The sequence below is a fragment of the Oxyura jamaicensis genome, chromosome 4, assembly GCF_011077185.1.
Source record: "Oxyura jamaicensis isolate SHBP4307 breed ruddy duck chromosome 4, BPBGC_Ojam_1.0, whole genome shotgun sequence".
Classification (NCBI taxonomy): Eukaryota; Metazoa; Chordata; class Aves; order Anseriformes; family Anatidae; genus Oxyura; species Oxyura jamaicensis.
Genome location: NC_048896.1, coordinates 10,739,549 through 10,750,482, shown reverse-complemented (window position 1 = coordinate 10,750,482; position 10,934 = coordinate 10,739,549). Strand labels below are relative to the sequence as shown.

The 10,934-nt window shown below is 38.8% G+C and overlaps 1 long non-coding RNA gene across 1 annotated transcript; it reads left to right on the top strand.

The window, feature by feature from the left end:
• The first annotated feature begins 1,132 nt into the window (after positions 1 to 1,132).
• On the top strand, positions 1,133 to 3,902 carry LOC118166769. The gene is made up of 3 exons (XR_004750723.1): positions 1,133 to 1,217; positions 3,159 to 3,283; positions 3,495 to 3,902. It is a non-coding gene; the product is annotated as an uncharacterized LOC118166769 (long non-coding RNA).
• The last annotated feature ends 7,032 nt before the right edge of the window (positions 3,903 to 10,934 follow it).

The window sequence follows — 10,934 nt, the reverse complement described above, 5'->3', positions numbered from 1 at the left end:
AAGCTTTGCAGATGCGAGTAGGGAAGCTGGGTGCAGGTAGCTGGGTATATGTGAGACTCTGGCTCTTCCTTCTTAATGTGGCACCATTTGGAGGTGATGCTCTGGACCAAAAGCAGTGATCACAGTCTGGCCTGTGTAATAGGTTGATCTGAGTTCACTTACAAGCAGATGAGCTCCACCCCACCTGACTTGTCTTTGATGGACATTTTTTTTATTTCCCTTACTACCAATTACAGCACTTTGGGTGTAGAAACAGAACAGTCTTCCACTCTCAGAAGAGAGTTCTGTTGCACAGACTGGATGAAGAGGGAAATTTGCTGATGCTGTGCCTTTGGATTCAGGCTAGTGAACGTTTCACTTTTACCTTGGACTGACAATGGAGCTGAAGAAATGTAATTCTAGTTTAATGTCATTGCATGGAGCAGTATCTGTATTTCTGTGGGATATCTGCAGAAGCATCTTGTTGACACACCTCAGGGCAGGTCTTCAGACTTCATCTCAGGAAAGCATTTATCAAAAGTTTACCAATTCTTTTCATCCAAGATCAGGTATCTGCTGATGCAGCTCAGAAGTGGCTACAGATCCTCTGCAGTTAGACAGGCCCACAGGGAAGCGGCTTCTTGACCTCAGTAGTGGGGTGGAAATTTAGAAATAAAACATTTTCAGGTAAACTGTAAATGCCTCTGTTACATTATACATTTTAATAGTCTTGTAATCATGTTCCTGTATGAGACAGGCTGAAACCAAAGGCCACTTGTTGAAGATAATCAAAGGTAATTTCCTGTAAAGGCTTTCTCTGACACTAATGCACTCCCTGCACCCAGAAATTATACTGCTTTCCTAAATCCCAGTATCATTACACTGGCATAGTCAGAGACCAAAGATGGCACTGCAAGCATTCCTTACATCTATTACTCTATAGGAAAGGAAATAAGGTGGTCTTTAGATTGGTGCCTATACTAAAGATCGTACCAGTGTGTATCTATTCCTGTTGATTACATCCTCAACCAGAATTGTGTATACTATTTCAATTGTTGTGTGTAGAAAAGGTCTCTGTGTTTATTTGTCCAATTAATTCATATTAATGTAGTTGGCATATATCTAATACTACCTGTCTTCAGATCAAGAAGTGCCACCCAGTTTGGACATTAGCAGGGCAAGATCATGCAGGAACATGGGCTTCCTCAATTCTCCAGGGATTCTGAGAAGTTTTTAAGGTCCGTTTGACTTTGCTTAGTTAAATGTTATCATGAAATGAAACATTTTTGCCTCCACAGCATAAGGAAACAGGAGTCATTCCAGGCAAATATGGATCTAAATTAGTGATGCCAAACTCCAATTCACTTCATCTGGATAATCAGCGCTCCTGAGACTTGTCCACCCCTAGTTTCAGACAGTATGATTACTCTGGTGCTGATTCCACTCAAAGGTAAATACCAGCTGCAGAAAAGCAGGACATTCAAGACTGCTCTTTCATTATTATATTATTATCCTTTTTTTTTTTTTTCTTTTTTTTTTTTCTTTTTTTTTTTTTCCCTGCACAGTGCAGGGACTCCACAATCATTTCAGATTTCCGTAAGGCCAACCAGCATCCTGCCTTTGCTCCTCCACATTGGATTTGCTCTGCTATATACACTGCAGTATGGTCAATGTGGGATGACCAGTCATTAATCAAAAGCAGAGTGATCTTCTCTGACCTAAAAAGAGTATTTAACATACCCTAATTGTCTCTGGTCAAAAACTATAGTTTAATACAGAAATATAGGAGGAAAGCTAATGGCAATACTCACTCCTCGGTCTTCCCTGAGATATGGAATTTTTACATTGGTAAGGCAAAGGCAATCCCATAAATGCAATTGTTTCATCCTGCCGATTCTTTCATTAACTCCTAAATTATGGAAAGAAAATTTCTAATATTTTTTTTCAAGGTTACTTCTTATTTTCCCAGTTAACTGTAAGCTTGCCTAAAACACTCAGACTTTCAGTTTAATCCATGACATATAAACAAGGTGTAAATATTCAATAAATGAAAAAGCAGCATGTAATAGTAATTTTTAGAAATCTCCTATGTAAACTCATTTTATGAAGAATCTCTGAGCAGAAGAGCAAGTATTTAGTCTCTTTACATTTTTTAAACTCACAGCCTAAAGCTTATTTTCTTTTCCCAACACTGCTAGAATTCAAGATGCATCTTTAATTGGTTTAATGGAGCCACAAGGCATTACATTAGACAGCTTTTTCCTAGTTCACAGAGGTCATATTGACATGTACCTTGCGGTATTTCCTTGTTTTCAAGATAAGATAAAACAAAGGGGAAGTGTTCAGTTCCAGGTGAGTGGGAGAGGGCACAAGAAATGGGAAGAAGATAAGAGTGTTTGATGCAGGTGGGAATTTATCATGCAGTGTCTTTTTGCACTCAGGCTGCAATGGCGTAGGAGTCTGCCTGCTTCTAGAATCTCAGTTTTCCTATTCCTAGTTTGAGTGCAAGCAAAAAAGGAAGTGATACAGTGGAGTAATAAACAATTATATCAGTCAACACCTCCTCTCAAATATAATAAGGCTATAGCTGGTCTTACTAATTCAGATGGCATGATGCTGGGCTAACTCCCAGTCACCTCTCATGTTAAAATAAACGAAAGGAGCATCTACTGGTGGCTGTTTTTTATTCCTGTCCTCATTGCAGAACCAAATACATTCTGCTGTTTTAAAAATTTGGACTGAATTTAAATAACTGAATGCATCTCCTTTTCAGCAAATCTAAGTCTTGCCCTCTGCCCAGTGAAGTGTCATATGCTTCTTATCCCTTCTACACCAGTGCACATGGAAACCTTGACTAGTAGTGATAGGCAACAGTCCATCAGTATTTACTACTGTCCTAGCTGAGTGCCACTAATCAATAGTGCAAGGTTCATAAGATTCCCTTGTTCCAGTTTTCCCCTTCCCACTGGGAACAATTGTTCTTGATCCTTTTGTGCAGCTTGTGTAAGGGTGAAAATTTTCTGCCCGTATTTCTCTTAGGATTTTTTAGCCAACTCACGACTGTAAGGGACAAACTGGAGTTCATGGTTAATACTATGAACACTGCAGATGGCCCTTAGCGTAGTTTCTGATGGCTAACTATCTTGAATGTGAACATTATTATTATTTTTTCCTTTCAGACTTGAGGTCTGATCTTCACCTACTGTCATAGATTTAAAAGTCAGCAGTGATGGTCATGATCATCTAATTTAACTTCCTGAATAACCTAAGCGGTGGGATTGCCTTCATGAATCGTTGCTGCAAGGTGCTTCAACTAAAATATTGTCTCCACAGAGCCATCTGTGCATAGAAAAGAAAAAAACTGCGCTGTTCTTCTATGAGCTCAACTATGGTATGAAATCTGAACTTTGTAGTTAATATCAATTTATCAAATTTCAAAATCCAGCTACTACTGTATCTTCTGTCTAAAACAGCAGCAGTAGCTATGAAATTCCTCTTCCTTTTGTTCTGTGCAGGGGCTATGATCAAGTCAGATGATCTTTTTTGGAATGAACTCTTGGAATCTTTCACCACAAACATGTTTTCCTGCACTTTACTTATTCATTTATTTCTTCTCAGTGCTCTTTGATTCTTTATCATTCATGAATTGTAAATGCCAGAGCTGTGGGCATATTTCAGGAACAGTAACACCAATAACAGGTAAAAAGGTAAAAGAGCCTGGAGATTCTGTTGCTTACATACCCCAAGATTACACTGGCCCCTTTAGTTAACTTATTGTGTGGGAGAATAATTTTCATCCACAGCCCACGGGTATTTTTCAAAGTCAGTGCTCTCCAGGATAGATTCCTCATCATGTTACTGTGGCCTGCATACTTCGTTTTCAGATTTGTGATTTTATATTTGGTCCTACTGAAACATGTACTTGCTCTATGTGGATAATTTGCAGAGGTGTCCAGTTCACTTTGCATTATTGGCCTGCTCTTTTTTTTTTTATTTATTATTATTATTAATTGAATATTCCCCCAGCCTGCATTCTTTCTCAGTAATGTTTTTATATTATTCCCAAGCCATTGATAGAAATGTTAAGTAGCACAGAACAGACCCTTAGGGATTGCACTTGAAAAAGCTGTCAGACAAGATTGCTATTTATAATTACATTTAGAAACCTATTAATTGATTTAATGTATGTAATTTTAGGTTTTTATTGGTATGATTTGTTAATCAAGATGTCACCCATAAGCCATCACAGACATGCAAAGACTTTACATCAGTTGCTGACACACAGCCTTTTCTTTTTGAATAAGTCCAGCAGCAGAAATTGTAGATAAACCGATGCTGGTTAGCTTTGGGCTAATGCCTTCCTTCTTACTACTGTCTGTCTTTAGTAGGTGTAGCGGTGTTTGACTGTCCTGGGGAGAAGGCTCTTAGCAAGTGAGGTTCAGCCTCCCAGAGTTTATGGAAAGGTCCTAAGTGGGAGATGGGTGCTGTCCATGGCACCTAAGGCAAAGTGCAGGTCCTTCGTTGCTGCTGCAGTATTTCTTCGTTGTTTGTTTGGACACCACAGGGTGTACTATTTCCATTAAATTCTCAAAATAATCTAATTACAACCTGTTACATTTTTTTTTCCTGGTGGATTATTTTTAAATAGGTAAAAGAGCTAAAATTAGGATTGTGCAGATAAACAGGGTGATTTTTTGAGATCTAATCATCACGTATTGCAAGAAAATAATATTACTTTATGGTATGGTAATAGCTAATGCTGAAATGTGTTACTGTCTACAGGTAAAACACCTGTATTATTTTGATGTAGCACAATTATTTCCATGTTGTTAGATAATATCAGAGTAGATATCTGGACTAGCTTTTGTTAAAAAAGCACAAATCCGTGATGAATAATACCATGTGTTTATTGCTTTGTGTGTCTCTTCTCTTGCTTAAAATAAATAGTAAATTACTTTCAAAATATCATGAAAATGCTACTCCTCAGGATATATATCCCAGAGCATCCCAGTCTTATCACTGAGCTTAAATAAAAGGTGGAAATAACCATAGGTGGCAATTAATGTAGCGCTCCCCCAAGATTTTTCATTAACCAATTAACATTTTATTAAAACTTCTCATATTTAGGCATAAAACATGCTATGATAAAACCATGATGACCTGCAAATTGTTACTCTGTAAACTGGCTGCTTTTGTTTCAGTTACAGTGCCTCATTATTTGCAGATGCATAAATCCATTGCTAATAATTCTTTGATTTAGAGATGTGATGTATGACCTGCAAGTATATATGATTTTATAAACTAAAAGGTTGGGTAACTGAAACAAAGGAATTACCTGTCCTGTTTATTCCATGTAAATCTTGAGCAAAATATTCAGAATTTATTAGAAATTAAATATGTTCCTTAAAACAATTTTTATAAGGGTATAGAGCCACTGTCTGATATAATAATACCAAGTCAAAAACTCACCAATTTATTCTTCAGACATTTTACTAAATCAGCTCACTTTCTGAAAAGCCACACTTCTTTACACCTTTAAGTCAACGGTCACCATCTATCATGTCACTGTAATGGAAGCATGCTAGTGGAATTTGACTCTGAGCACTAAGGGTTAAGCTTTTTGAAAAGTGCATTGTTTTACATTTCCCAGAGGGGGAGTCATCTTGCAGTGCATTGGATTGAGGTGCATCAGTCATGTAGCTTTATGTCTTGGAGTCATAAAGTCACCTAATCAGATGTGACTGACACTATTTGACATGACAAGTCACCCAGGAAAGTGCAAGAAAACAAAAAACATGTATTTTTTTCTGAAAATTCTGGTTAAAGCTAGTCTTCTCTCATGATTTGTTTTACATTGCACTGAGGAACAGAAGTTTTATAATGGGTAGGGAGAGTAAAGGATACATGAAAAGATTGTCTGATGTAGAAAAAATACAAGCTATTGCCATCTTGGCACAGTAAAACTAACACAAAAATTGTTCTTGCAGTCTTTTCCTAGTGGAAGCTTTTGGGAACATCATTTCTCTTTGGATGTGAGGAGATGAAGAAGCACAAGAAGACTTCCAGTGCTTTTGTAGTGTAGGGGCAAACACACGTGCATATACGCACAAGGGATTTTAACAAGATCCACAAAAGAAATTAGACACTTAGGTAGCTTTACATGACAGTACATCATACATGCTAAAGATTTCTTTTACTTGAAAGTACTCACACAAGACAGTTCTGGCACAAGACTGCTGAAAAATATAAATCCTGGAGTTTCATAGAGGGAAAAAGTCTCCTCTTTAGTTCTGCTTCAGTACGATGCTCACGAAAAATAAATAAATAAATAAATAAATAAATCAAAGGGGTTTTAAAATTTTTCTCAGGGTGAAGTGCAGCCTTCTCCAAGTGCTTCTTTGCCTGAGCATCTATGCACACAGACAGTTGCATGAAAAATATTGTAAATTCTTGTACACATGCTTATACTAAGTGGGCTTTTCAGTTCTCCTGAAGTGCAGCATAATTGGAAATACCTCACAAGCTTATGCTAAGAATGGTTCAGCTACTGCTTGTTTTTGTAATGGTGTTCTTTCTCTTTCTCTCTTTTAATGATAACTAGTATCTTCACTTAAAAACTGATTTTTAAATTACATAATTTTGACATTAAGATAAATGTTTGAGAGGGGTCCGTAAGAATTCAAATACCAAAGGACATAAAAATATATATATATCTAAAGAGTTTAGGCAGCTTAGCTCTTGATTATTTGAATTCCTGTGGTAGTCAATAATAAAAGAAAATAAATGGTTTAAAAATAGATTTTTTCATGCCCTAAGGAAATCATATCATAATTAAGTGATCAGTTTCTAATGTCTGCATTTCTATTTATCCATCTTACTCCATGTAGCTTTGTCCCAACACCTCCTAAACTCTCAATGGAGTTAAGGAGGTGTTTTTTGGTGTCAGAATATAAAGATATAATGCACAGATATAAAGGTATAAAGTTCAGGTTTCTGCAGCCAGGCAATGAAAACTCGGCATTTGAAAAATATATTTTTTAAAATGATTTATTTTGTTGTTGTTGCATAAACACGGATTTAGGGGCTTAACTGTAAGTTTCTGAGTTGACAGTTTGTCTCGTGCAACAGTAAGATTCATGCTGTGATAAAGCAGCTTCTCAAGAAGCAAGAAACCGAGCCTAGCTGAGGTATCAGCTTTCAAGAAGCTGTCTTTTATTTCGCTTCTGCAGTATTTATCCACTAAGCCACCTGTCAAGCATAGGAAGAGAGGCAGCTGTTTAAAATTAGACCAATACACATGTTAACAAGTAACTGTACATCCATGAGCAAGAGCATGGGAATATACTAGGAAATGGCTGATACTTTTTAGATTGCTGTGATAGCTCTGGAGGTTGTTAGTGTCTGAGAACTTGAGGTTTCTAGAGGTTACATATTTTCCAGGGAAGCCTTTATAGCTGCCTGTGCATAGGCAGGCACATAGACAGGCACATTTCCCAGCTACGTACCTGGCGTGGATGTAGCCTGGTAGGCAGGTGGGCAGGCAGGGAACAGATACAGTTGGCAGCTGCCAGATTTGCCCATGCACTGGTTGTGAGCATCCCCGCTTCGCAGACAGGCACTGGCACAGAGCATTCTGGTTTAAAGGAGTTTCTGTGATGAGGGCTTTGTTCCATGCACAATGAAACACTGGAAATCTCAATTTCCCCAAAACGGTTGTTTCTGTTTTCAGCCAAACATAACTGAGCTTTCTGAGTCTGTGACATGTCCTATCTGTGACTAGAAAGGAGAGCTGGGGAATAGCTTGGCCCAGATGGGGCAGTGCTCCTGACTGTCAGGGCGTTTTTGCTTTCACTGTGAGAGGGGAGAGCGTCACCGATTCCTTCACTTTGTGCTGCCCTTGTTGTGTTTGTCCAGCCCCACACCTGCTGCGTGAGGACCTCTCACAGTCTTTGCGAGCTGCCTTGTCCTCGGAAAGACCCTCAGCAGCTTCATCTTCCCCCAGGGACTGGAAACCTGAGACTGTGAGCCTACAGCTCCCAGTGGGAAGAATATCACATTAGCCTGGAATGATAACCTGGCTGGCTGGGTTTCCCTTGGGGTCTCTTACAAGATATTATTTCAGACCTGTGATTGCCTCTTCAGAGCCTCAGTATTGAGTGTCAGCAACATCCTTCCTGACCCTCCGTGTTTCCATACATCCTCCAAAAACGTTAGTCTCCACTCTCATCTTTCTCTTCTCCAGTTCCCCTTCCCCCTGCCAACTCCTTCACCCTCAAAGCAGCTCTGTGTCCAGATGAATCTGCAGATTCTTGGGCTAAGTTTGTTATTGTTTGTATTCTATAAACCCCACTCCTCCAAAAGAGTGGATTATTGGAGGTTGTTAAATATAGATGCATTACAGTTGTTTGTAAAGTGCCAGTTTTGCATGTTTAAAAGCTGCTTTGGGGAGTTTTCAAAGACTATTTAAATAGAAAACATACAAATAAAGCACTGTCAGGTAGAAATAAAAGAGATTTTTAAGAGGACAGTTGAAATCCATTAGCGAGAATGAATCTCTTTTGCTTTTGTTTGAATCACATGGAGATTAAGACTTTATTTTAAGCAAGTCCTTGACTACTACTAAGCAGCACTGCAGTATCTAAAGGAGTCTTTCTAAAGTGTGATGGTTACATCGCCTGTTACTCTGACAAGAGGTTGCAGGAAATAATAAGGCTAAGCTTTATGTAGCCTCTTTCAATTTCCTTAAAATTCTGTTTATCGTGTGTGATATGCTGGCTACTCTCTGGATGAATAAAGCTATCTTGCAGAAGTACTTCTGAAGAGTTGGATCCCAGCTTAATAGATTGAAACAGTGACCTTAATTATTCTGAAAAGTATGCAAATGGAATTATTTTTATTCTCCAAAAATAATAGACCTTTCTGAATTCATTTGTGTATGTCCCTATTTTCAGGGTGGATTGTTTAATTCCTGTTTACAAGTGTTTGGCTTTTGTTACTATGGTTTGCTCTAAGCCACCTCCCCCCTTTTTTTCTCTTCTCCCATTAGAAAGCCATGCTGCAACCTATTCGTTTAAACAATGATGTTTTCTCCAAATAAATCATCAGACAAGCTATTGGCTTCATAATCTTTACTTAAAAAAACAAAAATATTCACATGGGTGCACAGCATTTATCTAATTAATTTCTGATAATTTGCAATGTTAACAGCCAGCTGCCAGGGGCTTGTGTGACTGTTAATCTGTGGAAGAAGCCATGGTGAAATGATTAGAGATCTGCTCCTGCTGGTTGCCAGATAAATTCTTCTTATGACAATGTCACTAGGTTAATTAATTCAATTAATGACTCCCAGTGCAATGTTTTTCTTTGTCTTTTTCATTTGCCACAGGCTGCTGAACAGGTACTCCTATGGATGTATTCTGAAGTTATGTCACAGATAAGGAATAATGTACCATTTTCATTTCTACTTCTGAAGTGTCTTTATTTTTAATGAAGTTTGGTAGCTGTTAGTTCCATTAGAAATTAGTTTCCTTTCTGTTTTTCTCAAATATGAGCAATGAAATATCCATACTTTTAATATTTTCAGGAGCAGACATGTTTAGGTAACTCTAATGTCAGATTCTGTTAAAAGTTCCCTTAAAGAAAGAAACTCAGAATTAGTGTGGGACTTTGCTCTTCTGATACCATGAACAAAATATTTGCTTTCATCCCTGAAAACAAACAAAAAAAAAGGAATAGCTAAACCAGATCAGACATCAGGTGTGTATAGTTTATCTTCTTAGCCCTAGAAACCCAGGTAGCTGCACTTGTCCTATCTACAGTCTCTGCTCTTCTGTATTCACTCTACTGTTTGCCATTCATAGTTTTAACTCCTTCTCTTAAAGGTGAGTTCCAGATTTTAAAATGAGCTGAAGCAAGTTATAAATGCCAGTCCCACTGACAACGAGGTCCTGCCCTCGTAGCGTTTCTGGGTTAGACCCCATGTACATAACATTAATTGTGGTATGTGAATAAATCAGATCTAGAATTATTTTAATCATCTGGATGACTGATTCAAACCCAGTGAATACTTTAAAGGTCTTTGAATGAAGGCTGAATCTTGCCAAGGGGCATTGCAGGAACCTAATAAACCTGGAGGAAAAGTGTAGGAAGGGACAACTTGGGCTATCACCAGTAGGTTCTCTCTTGCTATTTGCATTGCCCAAAAAGCTGAGGAACAGGTGACAGCAAAAGTTTTATGTGTATATGGAAAATTGTTTCCATCTGAAGTGTCAGTGGAAGCCTCACACTCCATTTGCTCTGCATGGCAATACCTGGCATTTTTGACTGTCTTTTCAGACTGAAGCCTGACTTCCCGGACGCGCTCTCTCCTGTGCCATGTCTGCCCTGCTGAATCGGGGATGCAACGCTCAGCCTCCTCTTTGCCCATGAGCTGAGGGTACGGTCTTCACTGCGTGGAGTGTGAGATGCCTGCTCTTCCTAAACCCACTGTGTGCACGTGAGCAGCGGGTTCAGGGGGAGAGGGGGGGACCCTGCAAGTTCACTGCTGCGCTCCGTGCAGTGCTGCACGGCAACAAAGCCTGCGGGGAAGTTTATGGCATCTTTTGACACTTGTTATCTAATGAAAAGCCTATTATCCCCCTAAGGGGGAAATCACCATGTGCTTTTCTTTAAATTCAGTCCAAACATATACTTTTTAAATAGAAACACTCTGGTGTTTCATGTCAGGGCCCTTTAGCACAAGCAGCTGCCCAGGCAAGCCGTACACGAGGAGCATAATTTGAGCTGTCATTTCCCCGCAGTAAATGCGATCCTTTGTCTCTAGGAGCTGAGTGATACAAATCAGGATATGTAAATTTGGGCAATGGATCTTAATTATGAGCAGCAGGTGTCTGTGCAAGAGTGCTCAGGTGAGGGGGGGACGTAGTACAGCTACTGTGACTTGCTTGTTGTTGGTG